The sequence below is a fragment of the Protopterus annectens genome, chromosome 7.part0, assembly GCF_019279795.1.
Source record: "Protopterus annectens isolate FY-2018-M chromosome 7.part0, PAN1.0, whole genome shotgun sequence".
In the NCBI taxonomy this organism is placed as follows: Eukaryota; Metazoa; Chordata; order Ceratodontiformes; family Protopteridae; genus Protopterus; species Protopterus annectens.
In genome coordinates, this window is record NC_056739.1 from 979711419 (window position 1) to 979734675 (window position 23257).

A 23257-nucleotide genomic window follows, 5' to 3' on the forward strand; every position below is an offset into this window, starting at 1 on the left:
AAGAGTCACGTGGAGATAGTTCCTCCAGGGTCAGAGGGGAGGAGCTCAAATGAGAGATGCCATCATCGGGGCGGGGGTGATCTGCACAACCAGGGGTCCAGAGATTCTTTCTAAGATAGACCCTATCAGCGCTCCTGAATGGAGGCCTAACTGTCTGTCCCTGGAGGCAGTCGGTGTCATTTATCCCTGCGCCAGAGACTGGCTAGACATCACAAAAGATTTATGAGTGCAGAGGATAACATCTAAAGGTTATAGTATACCATTTTCACAACCCCTTTCATCCATTCCAAGGAGAATTCCTGATGTTCCACCCAATCATAAGGAAGCAGCTTCTCTCGAAATCAAAAGGCTGCTAGAAAAAAAGAGTCATCCAAGAGGTCCCCCAAAACAGAGAGGATCCGGAACTTGCTCAATGTTCTTCATGGTGCCAAAAAAGACAGGGGACTTAAGATGAATTTTGGATCTCAGCAAATTAAACCAGTCTGTTCAGTATACAAAGTTCTGGATGGTCACGGATCAGTCCATTCTGCCTTTTCTGCTCAAGGATGACTGAATGTGCTCAATAGATCTTTAGGATGGTGTACATCAAAATGAACAGGCACTCCAGAAGATACCTTCACTTCCAGCTGGGAGTCAGTCATTACCAGTTTACAGCACTGCCCTTTGGTCTCACCACAGCCCCCAGGGTGCTCGGCAAGTGCATGATAGTAGTAACAGCTGACTTGAGACTGCTCAGATTCTGAGTGTTTCTTTATCTAGACGACTGGCTCCTTACTGCTTCAACCAGGCATCGACTGATTCAAACAAGGGGCTACTTACTCCAGCTGTGCTCCCATCTGGGAATATCAGTCAGTTACAACAAATCTCAACTCACGCCAACTCAGAGACTAGAATTCATCAGTGCTCATTTGAGTACAGTCACTCAAATAGTTTCTCTTCCCCTGTCTCGAATAGACACCATACAATTCCAGGTCATGAAAATAGTTCAGAGTTCTTCCCTTCCAGCCAGGTTGATACTTCAAGCCTTGTGCTCCATGGCAGCAGCAATCACCCTTGTTTCACTGGCCAGATTTCATATGAGAATCCTTCAATGGACTCTGGCCACTCAATGGCCATTCTCTGATGGCCATTATCCATGCTAGTCAAAATCATGCAAGCATGCAAAAATTACTCTCTGTGGTGGATACAATCCAAACAGCTCCATGATGGCAGTCCTTGTGTTCTCCTTTTACCCAAGGCCACAGTGACCATGGATGCCTCTCAGTTCAGGTGGTGGTGGGGGGGGGCATTTCTTGAGAAGAACAGTCCAAGACACATGGTCCCAAAAGAGGCCAAGACACATACCAATGTCCTTTAGATGAGATCTGTCTTCCTAGTTTTGCAGGCCTTTCAAGACACTGTTCCAGCTGGGAAAATTGCAGTTCAGATAGACAATAATTAAATAGTCTAGTACATCAACAAAGAAGGGGAACTAAATCTTATCCTGTTTGGTGAGAAACTATGAGAGTTTTACAATGGGCAGTCTCCTCCAATCGCTTTCTAATAGCAATGCACATTCTGGGAAATCCAATGTGATTGCAGACAAATTAATCAGGTCCATCTTCATGCCTCACAAGTGGTCTCTCAATATCAATGTGGTGGAGAGAATTTTCCATTAATGGAGCTAACCATGCTGTGATCTTTTTGTGTCTCCCCCTCAACAACAAATGCAGCAGGTTGTTTACCTTGATCCCCCCACTGGGAGAGTCACTGAGAGATGCTCTACTTGATGCATGGCCCCCTGATCTCCTTTGCGCTTATCCTTCCATTACCCCTCATTCCAAAATTTCTACAGAAAGCATCTCAATTGAACAGCACAGTTATCTTCAATGACCCTTACCAGCCTCGTCAGATTTGGTTTCCCTTCCTCTGCCCTCATCTTTTACATCCACCGTGGGCTCTGGATCCAACTGCAGACCAAAAGTCAAGACTCACCCGAACACACCAGGCCTCAAGGTGACCACATGGTTTCTCTAGTTTCACTGATTGCCATGCAGCCCAGGCTCTCCTCCCCCGTCAGTCACATTTTATTATCTTTCCATAAGTCATCTACCAGAAAGATTTACAAGAGTAAATGGAAAGGATTTGTTCTTTGGACCCTAAGCAAAAACTTACACCCTTTTTCCGCACCTATTTCAGATGTCCTTGACTTTTTAGCCACAATTTACAAATAAGGTGCTAGTTTCTCAACTGAGTCCAATTAGCGGCATTTCCAACTTACATCTGGGAGCAAATAACTCTATCTTAGCTTCCTTTAAACTTTGCAAAGCTTTTCTAAGAGGATCGTTTTGCTTAGACCCCCATTAAAATACCCTATCCCTCCTTGGGATTTAAATGTCATGCTTCAGGCCTTGACTCAACCTACTTTTGAACCTTTGGCTAAATTTGACCTTAAATTTGTCCTGGAAGATGATATTCCTTGTGGCTATTGCATCCACTAGAAGAGTATCTGAACTCCAAGCTCTGTCTTCAAAACTTCCTTATTAGTTTTTCACAAGGATAGGGTATCCTTACAAAATAACTCATCTTTCCTACTGAAGGTAGCTTCTGAGTCAAATATTTATCAGGTCATTAATCTCCCAGTTTTCTTTCCAAACTTCTCAAACAAAGGCGAATATATGTTCCATCTATTGGATGTACACAGACAGCTATGCTTCTGCCTTCACAGAACCAAGAACTTACGAAAATCTGAACAATTATTTGTTTCTTTTTCAGATTCCAAATTAGGCAAACTGGTATCTAAAGTTACATTGGCCAGATGGGTAACTGATTGTATTACCTTTGTTTATGAGAAAGTGGGTTTGCCCCAACCAAAGCCTCCAAGAGCCCATTCCATAAGATCAATGGTGACTCCTTCAGCATTTTTGCTTAGAACTTCCTTAGATGATATTTGTACGGCTGCAACATGGACTAATCCTCATACCTTTATTGCTGGATCTGGTATCTAGGGGAAGAGCAGCCTTTGGCTCAGCGATCCTCTGAAATATACTTCCACAGAGTCCTCCTGGGATTTAGGTAGCTGGGGACTCTGTCCCATCAGTTGAGGAATGAATGAAAATGACATCAGATTAAAAAGTTATGTACTCACCATAATGTTGCATCTGTGTTGTCCATTTTCATTCTTCTTCAACTCCCCACCCTCCTGCCCCTTCCTTTAATTCCTTCTTGAGAGAACAAAGAGTATTGTAGGAGCCTCTGCTCCTTGGTTGAGCTCCAGCTTCCTTTCTTTTATGATCTGTCACCTGTCTCTTATGTCTAGTGGTAGCAAACTTGATCTGAGGTATGGTAGTTTGGTGGGGCATTATGGGTAAGGTGAGGAGCTTAAGAGTTTTAGGATCCTACGATCTGTAAGAAGCAGTCGAGTCAGATCCAAGTATTGGATCTGAACCTATCAGATGAGGAAGAATGAAAATAGACAACACAGATGGAACATTATGGTGAGCACATAACTTTTTATTTCCACAGATATTGCTTTTTGTTACTCCCATCATGGCAAATCTATTCCAGGCAGTATCAAGGCACATTCCACAATAGCCCTTTCTTCTTCAATGGCATACTGTAAAGGGGTGGAATCTAGAAGCTTTATAGAGGTAGCTACATGATCCACTGTACATATATTTACAAAGTATTACAAACTGCATTACTTTTCCAGGTGCAAGATTGGCTTTGCCTGGTCCATTCTTCAGGACTTCTAGGACTCTTATCTTTCCTTCTCCCAGATTGGACAGGCTTTAGTAATCAATCCAAATAGCCAAAAGACTACCGCAGCAATGAGAATGGTGGACACAGTACAGTTTTGTAAGTTGCACTTACCATAACAGTAGATGTTCAAATTCCTCACTGTTGCAGTAGGCACACCCACCCACAAACCTTCTACTTCTGTATGTAGTTATAGCTCCTAACCATCCTTTACCCAAATGTGGAGCATTCTCTCTCATAATGTGAAACAAATGGACAAAATGCAAAACAGTAACAACTAACAACTTCAACTAGGAAGATCACAGGATAGTTAAAATGTGTTAGTTTATACTTATAAAAAATTCTTGTGATGAAGTTATATGATTTAGTATTATTTACCATGGATATTAGTAAAAAAACAGTGAGTGTTAACACTGAATGTATTACAGACCATTACAATGTGAAACAGTGAGGACCATGAACGTTTTGAGATTGAAAATCAGGAATGTTCCTCATAATGAAGTACATTTGAGATGTATGTATATAGTTACTTTTTGAGCTATAAAGTTATATTTTACTGTTAATATCTTTAAGATGTTCAGGAGGAGAAATCTCTCTCTGTCTGTCTCATTATATGAAAGCAAGTCCTGAAGTTATCTACTCTCTGGCTGTTGATGCCCCTCCAAGGCACTAGCCAATCAACAGTTGAGTGTAGGTGTGAAGGGAGCTAGAGCTTTGTGAAACCGTTCAGTTGTTGTATTCCTAGGCAGAATACAATCCAAACAGCCAAAGGCTACTACTGAAGTGAGAAATTTGAGCATCTAGTATTACGGTACGTGCAACTTTTACAACTGCACTTTCTGTTGTAGGTAGGCTCAGTCATTTGTTCATGCCTCACAAGTGGACTGTCAGTCATTAAGTCAGTAGTGCAGACATTGTTCCATCACTGGGGGGGATCTTGCTGTGACCTATTTGCATCCCCATCCAAATGCAAATGAAGCAACTTATTTTCCCTTATTCATTCCATGGATGAATGGGTACCCTAAGGATATGCTCATCCAGACATAGTCCCTAAGGCTGTTCTCTAATTTTCTTTCATTTCACCTTCTTCCTACATATCTGTAGAATGCCAAGATTTGCAAAACCGAGGTGACTGTCATAGCCCTAGTTTGGTGCCAGCAAGTATGGTTTCCCCTGCTTCGGCCTAGTTTTTAGACAGACTCTCACCATGAGTGTGTCAAACATCCTGCTGTTTCACCTGCCAAGCAAGTCTCACTTAGGCCTTCACTCCCTAAGGCAAACTGCATTGTTTCTCCATTTCCATTGATGGCTAGGAACCCATCATATTACAAGAAGATGGTCCAGATTCTCACTTCTGTTCAGAGACCAGAAACCAGAAAATCTTAAGAGAAGTAAATGGACTCACTTGGCAATGTAAACCACTGTTCAGGGTCTAAATCCATTTGTAGAATCCATACCAAGCATTTTAGACTATCCTTTTCATCTCTTATTCTAGCCTTACTTTCTCTTTCACAATTATTCACTTAACTGCTAATCTGATATTGTCAATTTTAATTTCCTCAACAGTTGGGTTCGGATCCAGTCATCCTATTATTTTAGCTCGTGGCCACCAAAAAACTCTCAACCTCCTGCCCTACCCATAATGCACAACCCCTAACATACCCCAGATCTCGTTTGCTGCTTTCACGTTTGAATATGGTCGCTTTGAGCTTTCAAGCATTTAAGATTAGAGATAAGTTTATTTCTCCTTTTTTATTCACTTTAACATTTAACAGTTTTCTATTTATAAATCCTCCCTTTTTATGTGTCTCTGGTGTAGTCTATTTTACCATAGTTGGTATTCCTTTTTTTCTTACACTTTTCTTAGGGTAGTTTGAATTACCATTGTTGGTCATCATCTTTTTTCGGCTGTTCCCGTTAGGGGTCGCCACAGCGGATCATCTGTTTCCATTTCTTCCCGTCCTCTGCATCTTGCTCTGTCACACCAACTGCCTGCATGTCCTCTCTCACCACATCCATAAACCTTATCTTAGGCCTTCCTCTTTTCTTGTTACCTGGAAGCTTCATCCTTAGCATCTTTTTCCCAATATACTCAGCATCGCTCCTCAGCACATGTCCAAACCAACGTAATCTTGCCTCTCTGGCTTTGTGTCTCCAAACCTTCCAACTTGGGCTGAACCTCTAATATACTTATTCCTAATCCTGAAGAAACCCACGATGCTTGTGGGTGAAAGCGCTCAGTATAAGGAATAAATGCAGTTTTTTACCAAGTTTGTTCAATTCCGTTTTATTTAAATTGCGGATTATCTTTATGTTTTTTTATTCCTAATCCTGTCCACCCTCGTCACACCCATTGCAAATCTTAACATCTTTAACTCTGCCACATCCAGCTCTAACTCCTGCCTTTTTGTCAGTGCCACTGTCTCCAACCCATATAACATAGCTGGTCTCACTACCTTCTTGTAGACCTTCCCTTACACTCTTACTGGTACTAGTCTGTCACAAATCACTCCTGACACTCTTCTCCACCCACTCCATCCTGCTGCCTGTACTCTCTTCTTCACCTCTCTTACCATTGTTGGTAATTTTTCTATATTTCTACCTTTAATAGTTAAAAAAAAACTTAACTAAAACCTTCTTCTATTCTTATTTTTCTTTAGTATCTTCAAAATGTCTGGAAAAGGCCCTTCTTGCTTTAAAAATTGCCAGAAATGCGGGCACAAGTTGCCTCTATCAGATGCTCACATTTTATGCTTTTACTGTCTGGGCCCAGACCATCTTCAGATAGTCTGTTCTATCTGCAAAGCTTTTAATCCATGAGCAGTGGTTGATAGAAAGAATAAATTAATCCTGAAAGGATTACTGCCCTCATCTTTTTCATAAGCCATTTCTGGGGCTCAATCCCCGAAACCCAAGACAAAGGAGCCTTAATCCAAGTCTTCAAGGCCTTTGGGGTCCTCGACTCCCTCCACGGATCTTACTACCTAAGAAAAAGCATAGGTCAGATCTGAAAACAGTTCCTGCTTAGCCAGATTCAGAGTTGACAAAGGATGCCTTGGATCCTAGCTCTTTGGATCTGAGGCCTTTGCCTAGGATAAAGTATTCCCCATGTTTATTTAGACCTGGTACCCTGTAGAGTAACTTCCTCTTAACTTGAATCATGACAGCACTGTAGGTCTCCATTGGTGGCTTCTTCTCATTCTTTCAGAAGTCTGACCGAGGCTAATGTGGACAGAATGATAAAGAAATTTATCTCTGTACAGATATAGATGAGAATTATTCTGGCTCCTACCCCTTCGGGTCAGGAGGCCCATGTTTCTACTACTCCACCAGTATCAGCTCCTTCTGTGATCTGCCCTGTCATTTCGGAACCCCTAGATCCGAGCATTCTGGGTCCATCTGGATTGGATCTGAAGATGTTGGTATTGTCGGCTACGAAGCTATCTCTGAATACACCGGCTCCAACATTTTTGAAGCTGGATGACTCTTGGAGCCAAGTCATCCCTATCAGATCTGAGGAGTTAGAGACCACTAGGAAGTTTTCAGAGCTGTCTCTTCCCCTCATAGCCTAGGCATTGAACAGCTCGGCTCTGACCTCTGCCTCAGGTGGACAGTTTCAGAGCAGGGGGAGTCATGCTTCTGCTCCATTGGCGCCCCCCTGCTCTGACCTCTGCCTTAGGTGAACAGTGTTCAGAGCAGGGGGGGGGGGTGCAATGGAGCAGAAGCATGACTTCTTGGCTCCTTTGGCTTCCTTCTCCAAGCAGTGTTCTGCCTTTGAGGTGTTGAAAAGAGTGTTTTCTGCTTCGGCAAGATGGACAAATCCTAACCCCTTGCATCTTCCCTCTGGATCCTATGTATCTCTGCACCTTGAATCCCGTCTTTGCATGCCACAGGGACAGCCAGCCCAAAGTCTCCAGGTTACCTAGAAGGGTATTTTTATCTGTTCCAACACTTCTCCGGAGTATTCCACCAAAGTTCATAGGAAGAGGAAGCATAAGGGAGGCATTTTGAATCCTCTCAGGAGTCAATCGCAGAAGATACTGATTTCGATGATGGGGAGGGCTCCCTAAAGTCACCACCCAAAGACATCTCTTTTGGACACCTCCTTGACATTCTTAAGCAGAGGGATGGTTGTTCCACCGATAATCATTCTCCAGAGGGACCGGTATTCCTGGAGGCCTTTTGGGCTGACCCGTCTACCTCCTGGGTAACACCACCCACCAATGAGCTCATTGACTTGATCTCTAGGTGGGCATGGAAGGAACCTGAAACAGCTGAACCAATCCCCAAATGACCAGACTGGATTCTGGCACCATCTGTAGGAAGGGAGTTTTGGAGCAAGGGAGTGTCAATAGAGGCTATGGTTGTGACAGTGGCCACCAAGAAGGAACTTGCTGAGCAGAGTTCCTCTGTTCATCCCCCCTAACAGGGAGTCTAGGGCGTTGGATAGATTTGGGAAGTGTGTCCATGCTTCAGCAACTTTTGCACTCTGGCCGCTGACCTACCTGTCACACTTTATGAGACTACAAGGGGACTTGATAAAGGAAATGTCAAAATCCCTTTCTGCGACCACTACTGCTGAGACTCAGACTTCTGTGGCCACACAGGTGGCTACCCTACAATCTATTTCTAATTCATCCATGAGGCTTATCACTCATGCTGCTGAAGGTATCTCAAGGGTGGCGGGTTCAGGCATATCCATCAGGAGGCATGCCTGGAGGCATCTGTGTGATTTTGTGGAGCCCTTCAAGTCCTCGTTCATCAATGCATCCTTTGATGGCAGTTCGTTGTTTGGCCCTAAGGTAAAGGATACACTCTCCAGGTGTTAGCATGATGGAAAGATTGTCTCTGCAGTGGGAATATATTTTTCAATCTCTCAAAGGACCTTCTTCAGGAACCAATGAGGAGGAAGAAAAATGTGGTTCAAGAAGTCCCAGGGTCCTTTCCAAGATCCACGTGGAGATAGTTCCCCCAGAGGGAGATCAGGGTGATCTCAAATGAAAGATGTCACCCACGCAGCAGAAGAGACCTACAGAACTAAGGGTCTAGAGATTCTTTCTCTGACAGACCCTACCAGTGGTCCAGAAAGGAAGTCCGATTATCCTCCTCTGGAGGCAATTGGGTGTCATTTATCCCTGCACCTGAGAGCCTGGTTAGACATCACAAAAGGTATGTGGGTGCAGAAGATTATTTTCAGAAGTTATGTAATTCCCTTTTCCCTTCCACCTCCATCTGTATGCAAATTTCGTAATGTTCCACCCAATCAGAGGAAAGTTGCAGCACTAGAAATTCAAAAGCTGCTAGAAAAATGAGTCATCCAAGAGGCTCCACCAGACCAGATAGAATCGGGAACTTGTTCAAGATTTTTTTTAGTGCTGACAACTGTAACAATGGTCATGGTTCAGTCCATTCTGTCATTTTTTTGGTTGTGCTCGATAGACCTTCAGGATGTGTACTATCACATAAAAATGAACAGACAGTTCAGAAGGTATCTACATTTCCATCTGGGAGCCAGTCATTACCAGCTCAAAGCACTGCCCTTTGGCCTCACCACAGCCCCCAGTGTGTTCACCAAATGCATGGAAGTGGTAGCAGCTCACTTCAGACTGCTGGGATTCAGAGTGTTTCCATACCTGGATGACTGACTCATTACTGCTCCTACCAGGCATCTACTAATAAGGGCATGAGATCAGATACTTCAGACTTGCTCTTATCTGGGTATTACTATAAATTACAAGTCTCAGAACCATTTCAAATATTAGAATTCATAGGAGCAATTTTAAAAACAGTATCAGTGACAGCTTCTCTTCCCCCTCAAGAGTATGAACAATCAGATTCCAGATAAAATAATTCATAGTACCACAATCTGTCTTATTGATTCTACAGGCTCTGGGATCAATATTGGCGGCTATAATCCTAGTTCCTCTAGCAAGGTTTCACATAAGAATTCTTCGATGGATGTTAGCAAACCAGTGGTTTATTCTTTACCAACACATGTCAACCCAAATAAGGATCACTCAGGCATGCAAGAGATACTTTTGGTGGTGGATTCATCAGATCAGGTTCTACAAGGCCGTCTTTCATTCTCCCTCAAACCAAGGCCGTAGTGACCATGAACACATCCCAGACTGGGGGGGGGGGGCACTTCCTGGGGAAAACAATCCAAGGCACTTGGTCCCCCAAAGAGGCCAATATATATATATATATATATATATATATATATATATATATATATATATATATCAATGTCCTGGAAATGACAGCAGTGCTGTTAGTGTTGCAGGCCTTCCAAGACTCTTTCCCTTTTGGGACACTTGCGATTCAGACAGACAATATGTCAGAAGTTTGGTACATTGGCAAACAAGGAAGAATTAGGTCTTATCCCTTGTGCAGAAAAGCCCTCAGAGTGTGGCAATGGACAATCTCATCAAACCAGTTTCTAATAACAATGCACATTCCAGGGAAGTGATAGCAGACAAATTGAGCAGGTCCATTTTACTACCTCACGAGTAGTCTCTCAATATGGAGGTGGCAGAAATGATTTTTTTGCCTGTGGGGCCAGCCTTGCTGCAATCTTTTTGCATCTCCCCTAAATAACAAGTACAGCAGCTTCTTTGACCTATTCCCCCAACAGGGGAATCACTGAGAGATGTTCTACTACATGATTGACTTCCCCAGTCTCCTCTGTGCATATCCTCCAACTCCCTTGATCCACAAATTTCTGCAAAACGTGTTCTAGTTGAAGAGCAACGTCATCCTCATTGCACCTTACTGGCCTTGACAGATGTGGTTTCCTTTTCTTTGGCCTCATCTGATTTACCCACCTTGGATTCTGGATCCAATTCCAGATGTTCTTTCTCACCCGACAGGCATGATTCATCCAGATATCTCAAACCTAAAGCTGACAGTGTGGTTTCTCCACTTTCTTTAATAGCCGGACAACCCATGCTCTCTTCCCAGTCCATCATATACTTTTATCTTCCTATAAAGCTTCTATAAGAAAACTTTACAGAAGTAGATGGTAAAGGTTTGTGTTTTGGGAGCTTCAGAAACATATTGACCCTTTTTCAGCCCCTTTACCTTTTGGCTACAGTTTTCCACAAAGGAGCTAGCCCTTCAACCATTAGAGTTCAATAACAGCCATCTCTAACTTTCATACTGGATTTTTGAACTCCACCCTGGCTTCATCTTAACTTTGTAAGACCTTCTTCAGAGATTCCCTTATTTTGAGACCTCTTTATAAAGATCCAACTCCCCCATGTGACTTAAATGTGGTAATGCAGGCCTTGATTCATTCTCCATTTGGACCAGCAGCAAAACGTGATCTTAAGTTTCTGACCTGGAAGACTATTTTTCTGGTGGGTATCACCTCTGCTAGAAGAATTTAAGAACTTCAAGCATTGTCTTTAAACCTCCCTACTTGATTTTTCATAGGGATACAGAACAATTACAAACCAAACCTTCTTTCCTTCCTAAGGTGATGTCAGAATCTAATATCAAACAGTCCATTAATCACGTTTATATCACGTTATCGAAAGATGAAAATTGCGAACGCTATTTCATCGAACCTAAAATATCTAAACCACATAATATCGAACATTCAGAACAGTGAATTTTTTCCTTGGGAAAAAATTTGCTATTCCGAAACACATACACACAACACAAGCACACCTAAAAAACATCAGTCCACACACATACACTTATAATCCTACAACTAATCCTACACTAAACTATACATACACAACTATCTATCCACTTACCTTAACCCAAACCCTAACCCTAAGGACCATCACTATAGAACACTCACCTAACCCGCACCCTAACCCTAACTCACTTAACCCGCCCCTAACCCTAATTCACCTAACCCGTGCCCTAACCCTAACTCACCTAACCCGCGCTCTAACTCTAACTCACCTAACCCGCGCCCTAATCCTAACAACCACACAATCGCACACTTACCTGAACCCGACCCGTAAATTTCCACCACAGCGCTGAAAATAGCGAAGCCACAGAACCGGCCAATTGAATTCTTTCCCTAGGAAAGAATTCGGTGTTCTGCAGCTTCACTATTTTTAGCATTCACTCAAAATGGATCGATACTAGAACATTCGAAGTTTTAAAACTTCGAAGTTCTGATATAGACCCCATTAATCTGCCACTTTTCTTTCCTAAATTTGCAAACAAAGGTGAATATATGTTGCATTTATTAAATGGTCACAGACAATTACGTTTCTACTTACACAGAGCAAAAGAAATTAGACAGAACAATTATTGATCTCCTTTGTAGATTCTAAATCAGTTGTAAAGGTAACTTTAGCCAGGTGGCTGATGGATTGTATGCAATTTGTCTGCAATAAGTTGGGTCTGTCTTTACCAAAACTTTTAAGAGTCCATTCATCTAGGTCCATGGCTACTTCTTCAATGTTTCTGTCTAGTGCTTCCATGGACGACATATGTGCGGCTGCAACTTGGGCCAATCCTCATACCTTTATTACTATTACAAACTGGATCCGGTCTTGAGAGGAAGAGCAGCCTTCAACTCAACTGTGCTCGGGAATATCCTTCCTTAGCATCCACCCAGGGTTTTATGTAGCTGGAGACTCTGTCACAGCTGTTGAAGAATGAATGAAAATTGACAATATCAAATAAAGAAGTTATGTACGCACCATAACGTTTCATCTATGTTGTCCATTTTCATTCTTTCTCAACTCCCCACCAACCACCAACCTTTTTTACAGTTGATTTCTGGATGAACAAGAGGTTGACACCACTCTCCTTCATGCTGAGCTCCAGATATAGCTTCTTCTTTGAGGAATTTTATTTATTTATTTATTTATTTTATTTTACATTTGTTAACCAGGAAGGTCTGACTGGACACAGGTCCTTTTTCAGCCCTGGGAGAAAAGCTTCAAGTACAGTGTACAACAAAGCAAAAATATAAGATCCAAGTACTATATACAACAAAGAATAGATCAATCAACTTACCTTAGCCCACAAAATAGTACATCAACCTAGCAACTGCCCTGCTATTTCAAACTTAATCCAGCCTAGTACTAATCTCAGACCCCTCAGATCTTCTAATAAATTGATGATAAAGGTTTCCCACTTCCTCAACTTTCATGGTGACTCCCTCTAGTCTCACAGAATAGCCAAACTCTGGAATACGCTTCCTGAGTCCTTAGCAAAGAATTCTAACCACCATGAGTTCAAACTACACCTGAAGGATCACCTTGCGAGTCATTGGCTGTGTTCTTGCCATACTCCAGGCTAATTCTTTCCCACTTCCATTACTCTTACTGTCCGTAGCTCCACCTAAACTTTCAATTTTTTCCTGTATCTTAATAGCTACACCTGTTCCCCTCTACATTTCCAACTGCGAAGTTGTATAAATACTTATCTCTAAGTGTATATGTGTGTGTGTCAGCTACTTGGGCAGGGACATGAAGCACTGGTTTGACCAGAGAGGGTACTGGAGGTTTTAGCTTGCCAGCTAGGCTGAGATCTGGACCCTATAACTGTGCCAGTGGGAAGTCTTACTGGGGACCTGGGGAGCAGGGGAGCAACCAGCCCCAGACTGACTGTGATCTCTGTGTGCTCTTAAGGGAAATTGCACTTTACTGTGTGTATTTGTTATCCTTTCCTCTCATATGAGATGCCCTCTCTGGTGTTAGTGGTGAGGATTAAGGCTTCTTAATTGCTGGGCCAGGGCACGGGCATCACACTCCCTTTGATGGCTCCTCTCTTTTTGGATCATCAATCAAGGAGACTTTGACCCTCAGTAAGCAGGAAGGGAAGATGCTGTCAGTGGGAGGGATCAAGCCCCCCCCCCCAACGCCCTTCTGCAAGAATCAGTGGGAAGGTAAGAAATGTTGGTTTCGGAAGTCACAGAGTTCCTTTCAGGATGCTCCAGAAGATTCCTCTTCTAGAAGCAGGGGAAGAGGGTTCAATGGTAGATCCCCCCATAGAGGTAGAGGGGGGTCCACAGAACCGGAGCTTCCAAGAACCTTTCTCTGAGAAGCCCTTTCAGTGGCCCTGAGGTGCTGCCCAATGTCTTGACCTGGAGACAGTCGGGGGTTGGTTCTCATTGCACCAAAACACCTGGATAACCATAACAAATGATCAGTGGGTACTCAATATAATATCCAGGGGTTATTACATTCCCTTTTCCCAACCTCCTCCAGGTCCCAAGAGAGTTCATCCCGACACACCACCCAGTCAGAGAGAACTGTCCCAAAGACATGTTTTAAAGCTTCTAGAAAAAAGACCCATCCAGGAGGTCCCAGCAGGGAAAAGTGGGTCTGGAACATATTCTCGCTTCTTTTTGGTGCCATAAAGTATGGGGACCTGTGTCCAGTTTTGGACCTCAGCAAGTTGAACCTGTTTCTCAAGAAACCAAAGTTCCCACAGCCCCCCTAGTGTTTACTAAATGCTTGGCAGTGGTAGCAGTTCACTTGAGACTGCAGGGATTCCAGGTCTTTCAGTACCTGTACAACTGGATCCTCATGGCTCCCACAGTGCATCGACTAACATTAGCGACATGGTACCTTTTGGAAACCTTCAACAAGTTAGGCATTATGGTCAGTGTAGCCAAGTCGAAACCGACTCCTGTGCAAAGTTTAGAATTCGTAGGAATCCAGCTCAACACAGTGACAGAAATTGCAGCTTTGCCCCCTCAGAGAGTATATTTGCTCAGGCAACAGCTCAAGATGATTCTGCAGGTTCCATCACCTCAGGTGCATCTCATTCTCAAAGTTCTGGGGTCTATGTCAGCGGCTATTTTACTTGTATCGCTGGCCAGATATTACATGTGTGTACTCCAGTGGATGCTAGCAGTCCAGTGGTCCATTCTCTATCATTCCATGTCTGCTGATATGACTGCTGCCCATTTACAGGTGATATCTTCAGTGGGGCTTCTTTCAGAGGATCTCTCCTGAGGCAGACCCTTTTCTCTTCCCCTTTCCACGGCCAAAGTGACCACGGATGCTTCTCTGCTGGGGCAAGGGGGCATTTTCAGGTCACAGTGGTCCATGTCACGTTGTCCCCTACAGTGACCAAGTTGCACATAAATATCCTAGAGATGAGAGCAGTCCTCCTGATGCTGCAAGCCTTTCAGCACTGCCTTCCTCTGGAGACGATTGCAATTCATACAGACAACATGTCGGTTGTCTGGTACATCAACAAGCATAGGGCAAAACATTCTTATCCACTGTGCAGAGAGACCTTGAGAGTGTAGGAATGGGCAATCTCTTCCAGTCACTTTCTCCTTGCAATGCACATACCTGGGGAGTCCAACGTGTTGCCAGACAGACTCAGCAGGTCCAGCTTTAGCCCACACGTCACAGATATTTGGCCAGTGAGGCCAACCTTGCAGTGACCTCTTTGCATCTCCAATGAACAACAAATGCAACACGTACTTTGCCTTGATTTCCCAGAGTGGCAGTCCCAGAGGAACGCTCTAGTCCACGATTGGCCTCCAGCTCTCTTTTATGCATATCCACCAATCCCATTGATCCCCAAAGTACTGCAGAAAGCCCACAGACTGAAGTGTACCTTGATCCTCATTGCCTCTTTCTGGCCTTGTCAGGTGTGGTTTCCCTTCCTGCGGTCTCATCTGAAGTATCCGGCATGGATACTAGATCCCACACCGGATCTTATCACTCACCCCTTGGAGCTGCACACACCAAACCTTAAGTCCCTTCATCTAACTGCATGGTTTTTCCATTTCCCATGATACTGAGAGAGTACAGGCTGGCCTCCCCTGTTAAGAAAATTATTCTGGCTTCCCAAAAACTGTTGACACAAAAACTCTACAAAAGTAAGTGGAAATGATTTTCCTTTTGGGCTGCTGAAAGAAATCTTGACCCCTTCTCTGCTCCAGTTTCAGATATCCTTCTGTTTTTATCATCCCTTTATCACGAAGGTGCCAGTTTCTCTAACATAAAGCTGCAGTTGGCGGCCATTTCCAACTTTCATGCTAATAGGGAGCCTACCTTTTCCTTGAGACTATCAAGGCCTTCATGAAAGGCGTTTTTCTCCTTAGGCCCCTTGTCAAGGACCCTTCTTCCCCTTGGAATTTGAGAATGATGTTGCAGTCTGTTACTCAAAGTCCATTCGAGTCAGCTCATTCCTGTGATAGTAAGTTCCTGTCCTAGAAAACAGCTTTTCTGGTGGCCATAACTTCAGCTAAGTGGGTCTTAGAATTACAGGCTTTGTCATCCAAGCCACCATTTATCATTTTCACAAAGACAGGGTGGCCTTGAGAACTAATCCTTCCTTCATGCCCATGGTAGACACTGAAAATAATATCAACCAGGCTGTTCAGTTACCTGTCTTTTTTCCAAATCATTCCTCCAAAGGCGATTATCTCTTACATACTCTGGATATACATAGACAGTTGTGTTTTTACTTGCCTAGGACTAAACCTTTCAGGAAATCTGATCAACTGTTTGTAGCATTCTATCTGAACAGATGTGGTCAGGCAGTCTCTAAGGTAACAATTTCCAAATGGATTTCAAACTGTATTTCCACTGGTTATTCTCAGAAACCTGAAGTTACTTTGTCCACATAGGGCTCACTCTCTTAGGTCGGTTGCTACCTCATTAACCTTTTCTGCAAGGGTGTCTGTAGATTACATTTGTGCTGCAGCCACTTAGTCCACCCCTCACACCTTTGTTTCTCATTACAAATTGGATATTGTCTCCAGAAACAGAGCATCTTTTGGTTCCACATTGCTCAGGCACATCCTTCCATAAGGCCGCCCAGAATATAATTGTAGCTGGGGATTCTGACCCATTCGTGAGGAATAATGAAGTGGATAACATCAGATCAACAGTGCCATTTGTTGGGAATGGGCAAATCCCACCAATCGCTTCTCATAGCAACGCATTCCTCGGGGTCCAACATCCTAGCGGGACAGCTCAGTCGCACCATTCTGACCCCCTTACAGTGGTCTCTCAATTGTCATATTTACTTACATAACTTAGAATCTTTGTGTCATCCTATTGCATTATTCCTCACTTCCCGCACACCTTTCTCCATCTGTGCGGAGGATCTGAGGATGCTGGACTCTTGGACTCCTGGGCTACATTTCCCTTGTTTAAAGGTTTAGGTACATATTCTACAGGGTTCCTGCAGCAAATTCGATCTGAGGGTTAGAGTGCAGAAGGGGATTATGGGAGAGGGAGGAGCTTGAGCCTTGAATCTATGTCTGTGAAGTGCTGGATCAATCCGATGTCGAATCCAAGACTCAGTCGTGAGGAATAATGAAATAGGATAACACAGATGCCAAGTTATGATAAGTACATAACTGTTGATCTGGTGTAGGGACTTCATTTGTCAGCAACCTGTGGGTCTTGGATCCGATATCAGATCCGAGCCGGCAACTTGTAGCATAGCTATGGATCCGAGCTCCTAGCTCCTCCCCTCACCCATAATCCCCTGCCAACCTCCTATGACCTCAGATCTAGTTTGCCGCGCTTGAGTGTGTAGCTAGATTTTAGAGCTCCTAGCGTTTATCAACAGATAAGTGAATTTCTTCATTTTTTTATCAAACTTTGTATTTGTAATTTGTGTGAGTGGTTAGGTTCCTATCTAGTTTAATTTTTTTTTGGTTTTCACCCTCCCCTCACTGGTCGTTAGAGTGTGTCTGTGTGTGTTTGTGTTTGGGGCCTGGTGTGCTTGTGTAGTGCACTTTAGTTTTGGGTATGGCAGAGGCCCCAAAACCTATTTTTTCTAAATGCACCGAGTGTGGCCATAAGCTATCTCCGGCTGATGGCCACACTCGGTGTGTTCGGTGCCTTGGGGTTGAACACCTCTCTTCAGGATATACAATTTGTGCAGCGTTCAACCCCAGGGCACTGAAAGAGCGGAGGTCGAAGCTTGTCCTGGCGGGTCTTTTGCCTCCGGATTCAGCTTCGGCCTCCGCTCCTCACGTGGCACCTCCTCAGCCTGTGGTGGTAGCCACTCCTGCCCCCCTTCCCCCGGCCAGGATTCAAACTCCCACTAAAGCGCCGGAGGACAGGGAGGCCAGGAGGGAGAAATGGAGGGAGAAGCACCACAAGCAGCGGGCCGAGGCCTCCGCTTCGGCCCCCCGGCTAAGCGGGCTTCTCCCTCCATGGCTTCCAGGTCTCCTTCTCCTCGGCTCCGATCTCCTTGCTTCTCCCCGGGACCCGAGGAGGGGGAGACCCGATCTCCATCGAGGTCATCAAGGCGGCACTCCAGGCCTGCCTCGGTGGCCTCTTCGAAATCTACATACAGCCTGTCAGATGCAGACTTGGACCGGATGATGTGAAGGTTCATCCAGGCCCAGCTGCAGATGGGAGTGCTCTTGCCTCCCCCCCCTTCGGGGGGGGGGGGAGCTCGACCCCTATCTTTGCTCTGATTGCTCCTTCTCCGACCCGCTTTCCGGGTTCGGAGCGTTCGGAGCCAGGCAGCGTCGGAGCCGGGGGTGGGTCGGCGCCGACAGTACTGGGTACTTCGGATCCGACCCTGCCCTCGTGTTTGTCGGTTCCATTGTTGGATCCAACCTCTCGGAGCTGTGGGCTGAGCTTCGGATCCGAGGGTTTCAGTGTGCCTTCGGCTCTGTCCAGGTCGGAGCACACTGGTCCCTCGGATCCGACGGTCTCGGCGCCGGTTCCGATCCCTTCATCGGATCCGAGTGGGAGTCAACTTTCAGAGCCCAGGGAGAGCGGCTCCCCCTCGGCCTTCGATGCAGCGGAGAGGGCTCTGTCGAGAGCATCCAGACCCCCGGCCCTTGCCTCGGCTCCACCCTGCACTCCCTCTCTGCTGGGTCAGGCTTCCATCACCCGGCCACAGGGACAGCCTGCTTCGATGTCCCAGGTTATTCCATTGGAACAAGATATTGCTGGCGAGACTTCCTCGGACAGCCCACCCCGAGGAAGTGCCTCGCAAGCACAAGTGTAAGAGGAGGCACGTGGACTCCCCCGAGTCCTTAACAGAGGACACAGACTTGGATGAAGGGGAAGGCTCCCCAAGGTCACCCACTGAGGATGTCTCCTTTGGAGACATCATGGAAATGCTTAGGATCAGAGGTGGGTGGTCTGCCCCCAAGGCTTCCTCTGACAAGTCCGTGTTCCTGGAGGCATTCAAAGCAGGCCCGTCTACCTCTTGGGTGTCCCTCCGGCCGACCCCCTGGTGGACCTTATTACCACCAGGGCATGGAAGGAGCCGGACACTGTGGAGCCAGTCCCTAAACGCCCAGACAGGATACTGAGCCCTCCTGCAGACCGGTCCCACTGGAGCAAGGGTCCCCCCATAGATGCCATGTTGACGGCGGCAGCCACGAAGAGGGAACTAGCTCAGGAGAGCCCCTCGGTGGATCGCCTTGGGAAGCAGGTTTTTAGCTCAGCAACCTTCTCGGTAAGGTCTCTGAACTATATGGCACATGTCATCAGGATGCAGCGGGATCTTATCAAAGAATACGCTGCTTCCCCCCCTGAGTCCATGTCGGCGGAGGACAAGCAGTTGTACTCCACTCGAATGGCCACTCTAAGGTCTATCTCCAATACCTCTATGCGGCTTTTGTCCCACGCTACTGAGGGAGCCGCTAGAGCTAGCGGAGCGGGCCTAGTCATGAGACGTCAGGCCTGGCTCCAGCATTGTGACTTCGCGGAGCCCTTTAAGGCGTCCTTTGCGAACGCCCCTTTTGATGGTTCTGCCTTGTTTGGCAAGACCGTTCGCGAAACACTGGTCCAGAGCGAGAAGGATGGGAAGACATTGTCTGTCGTCGGAGTCCGCTTCTCTGCTTCCCAGAGGTCCTTCTCGAAGAACCAAAAGGGACAGAAGAAGATGTGGTTCCGGAAATCGCAACATTCCCAACCTGCTCTGGACAACCAGTCCTTCCGTGGCAGAGGAGGACAGGGAGGATGCCACCCTGGGGGCAGAGGGGCCCCGAAGAACTTTGGGTCCAGAGAAACCTTCTCTGACCGGCCCACGCAGCAGCCCTGAAGGATTGCCTGACTGCTCTGCTCTGGAGGCAGTCGGGGGGGCGTTTCTTGAGGCATCTGGCAGCATGGGAGTCCATCACATCAGACCGCTGGGTGCTTCGTATCATATCCAGGGGCTACAAAATTCCAATGTATCATGTCCCCAAACTCAGGGCCTTCCCGATGTTCCACCCGATCAGAGGGAGGCTGCAGCCGCAGAAATCCAGCAGCTGTTAGAAAAAAGAGCCATCCAACCCATCCCCCAAGACCAGCTTGGATAAGGGTTCTACTCCAGGTTCTTTCTGGTGCCAAAAAAGACGGGGAACTTGAGACCAATTCTAGATCTTTCCCTCTTGAACCTGTCGGTAACCAAGGAAAAATTCCGAATGGTCACTCTTCAATCCATTCTCCCCCTCTTACGGGAGAGTGATTGGATGTGCTCTATAGACCTCAAGGATGCATACTACCATATTCTAATGGACAGACGATCCAGGAGGTTTCTCCGCTTCCGGCTGGGAGCCAGTCATTATCAGTTCAGGGTCCTTCCCTTTGGCCTCACCACAGCCCCCAGGGTGTTCACCAAAGTTTTAGCAGTGATAGCGGCCCACCTGAGACTCCAGGGAATGTAGGTCTTTCCGTACCTGGATGACTGGCTTCTAACCGCCCCAACAACGCATCTACTCTGCTCAGCCAGAGATTACTTTCTCCGCCTAGCCCCCCAGTTAGGCATCACAATCAATGCGGACAAATCTTCCCTTGCTCCGACACAAGTAATAGAGTTTATAGGGGCCAGATTAGATACCAGGGATCTACGAGTCTTCCTGACTTCGGAACGACTACAGAATCTGAGATTGCATGTGCGGGCCATCCTACAATCGGAAGCTCCACCGGCGGAATTGGTCCTGAGCACGCTGGGCTCCATGGTGGCTGCAATAACGCTTCTTCCATGTGCTCGCCTAAATATGAGGGTACTGCAGTGGACCCTTCAAGTGCAATGGTCCTTCCAATCTCTTCCTCTCTGCCACCCTATCTCTATCAGCAAGGTTTGCAGGAGGGCCCTGTTATGGTGGCTCCAATCCCCGGACCTCCATGTAGGCCGGCCCTTCTGCACTCCTCCCCCTCTCGCCACGGTGACCACGGATACCCCTCGCCTCGGGTGGGGGGGCATTACACGGGCAGGACAGTCCAAGGCACATGGAACGATACAGAGACCTCCTTGCATATCAACGTTCTGGAGATGAGAGCGGTGCTGTTGGCGTTGCAGGCACTTCAGAATCTCCTCCCCGTAGGAACGATTGCAATTCAGTCAGACAACATGTCTGTTGTTTGGTACATCAACAAACAGGGGGGAACCAGATCCTACCCCTTATGCCGAGAAGCCATGAGAGTGTGGGAATGGGCGATTTCCACCAACCGCTTTCTGATCGCAACGCACATTCCGGGGTGGGCCAACATTCTGGCGGACAAATTCAGCCGCACCATTCTTTCCCCTTACGAGTGGTCTCTCAACCCACTAGTAGCGAAGCAGATTTTCGCAAAATGGGGGCAACCCTGCTGCGATCTCTTTGCCTCTCCCTTAAATACGAAATGCGACAGCTTCTTCGCTCTGATTCCCCCACCAGGGGAAGTCCCGAGAGACACTCTGGTGCATGTTTGGCCGCCCGGTCTACTCTATGCTTACCCTCCTTTACCCCTGATGCTAAAGCTCTTACAGAAAGCCTCGTGGTTGGGGAGCAGAATGATCCTCATTGCCCCATTCTGGCCTCGGCAAACTTGGTTCCCTTACCTGTGGTCTCATCTAGTGAATCCTCCTTGGATTCTGGATCCCACTCCGGATCTAATCTCCCATCCATCGGAATTACAGACCCCGAATCTGGTCAACCTGAAGCTCACAGCTTGGTTGCTCCAGTTCCACTCTTAGTCAGGACTCCCGGCATCTCTTCACCAGTCAAAGCCACTGGCTTCCACCAGAAAAATATACCGCAGTAAATGGAGACGCTTTTCTGTCTGGGCGGAACATCATAATCTGGATCCCTTCACTGCCCGTCTACCGTCCGTACTGGATTTTCTAACCGGACTCTTTCAGCAAGGAGCTAGTTGTTCGGCAGTCAAGGTACAGTTGGCAGCCATCTCCCATTACCATGTGGGACATGAGACAGGTCCTTTGATGTCAGCTAAATTGTGCAAAACATTTCTCAAGGGCACCTTTCTACTCAGGCCCCCTGTCAAAGAAGCCGTACCCCCTTGGGATCTTTCTCTAGTCCTTCAAGCCTTGACCGCTTCTCCCTTTGAACCAGCCGCATCGGCCAGTCTCGAATATTTGTCCTGGAAAACAGCATTCCTGGTAGCCATCACTTCAGCCAAGAGAGTTTCGGAACTCCAAGCCCTTTCCGTAAAGCCTCCTTACTTGGTCTTCCATCCGGACAGAGTGTACCTCAGGACCAATCCCTCCTTTCTTCCCAAGGTGGCATCGGAAATAAATATCAATCAGTCCATCAACTTACCGGTTTTCTTCCCTAAGTATCAAAATAAAGGAGAGTACAAGCTGCATTCATTAGATGTACACAGGCAGCTGTGTTTCTATATTCCTAGGACAGCTGGTCACAGACAATCTGATCAGCTGTTTGTCTCCTTTGCTAAATTCAGTTTCGGTAAAGCCGTTTCAAAGGTCACCTTGTCACGTTGGATTTCTCAATGTATTCTTCTGGCCTACCAAGCTTCCGGGAGGCCCGCACCTGAGGGAGTCTGTGCACATTCCACTCGCTCCATCTCTACTTCTGCTGCTTTTAAATCTAGAGTGCCATTGGACGATATTTGTTCGGCAGCTACTTGGGCCTCATCTCATACTTTTATTAACCACAACAAACTGGACGTAATTTCTAGAGGGAGAGCATCCTTTGGCTCCGCAGTGCTCCGGAACATCCTTCCATGATGGCCGCCCAAGATTCAGGTAGCTGGGGACTCTGTCCCACAGGTTGCTGACAAATTAAGTCCCTACTCCAGATTAAGAAGTTATGTACTCACCATAACATTCCATCTGAGTAGGTGGCTTCATTTGTCTGCAACCATCCCCCTCTCCTTCCCCCTGGCCTTCAGAACTTGGTCCTGTTATATTGTTCTAGCTATTATGCTTGTTGGAACACCTTTTCAGGTATCCATAGAGGGGCAAACTTGATCTGAGGTCATAGGAGGTTGGCAGGGGATTATGGGTGAGGGGAGGAGCTAGGAGCTCGGATCCATAGCTATGCTACAAGTTGCCGGCTTGGATCCGATATTGGATCCAAGACCCACAGGTTGCAGACAAATGAAGCCACCTACTCAGATGGAACTTTATGGTGAGTACATAACTTCTTATTTCATTATTTTATTTATTTCTCTCTCTATTCAAAAACATTTTTATCCATGTGATATGTTTCTTTTTTATGTGCACATTGGGTTGCTTTGATCTCCAGTGAGAAAACTGGAGAAAACACTGATATTTCTTATTTATATATTTTATATGATGTCAGTAGCAAAGATCTGGAAGACAACATTTGCTGGGTGTAATATCTGAATCCATTACACTGACTTCGTCA

At 46.0% G+C, this 23257-nt stretch overlaps 1 protein-coding gene across 2 annotated transcripts in view; it reads left to right on the forward strand.

Moving 5' to 3' along the window:
* The window catches only part of REC114 (REC114 meiotic recombination protein), a 1356532-nt gene that overhangs the window by 379904 nt on the left and 953371 nt on the right, over positions 1–23257 (forward strand). The window lies entirely within an intron of this gene.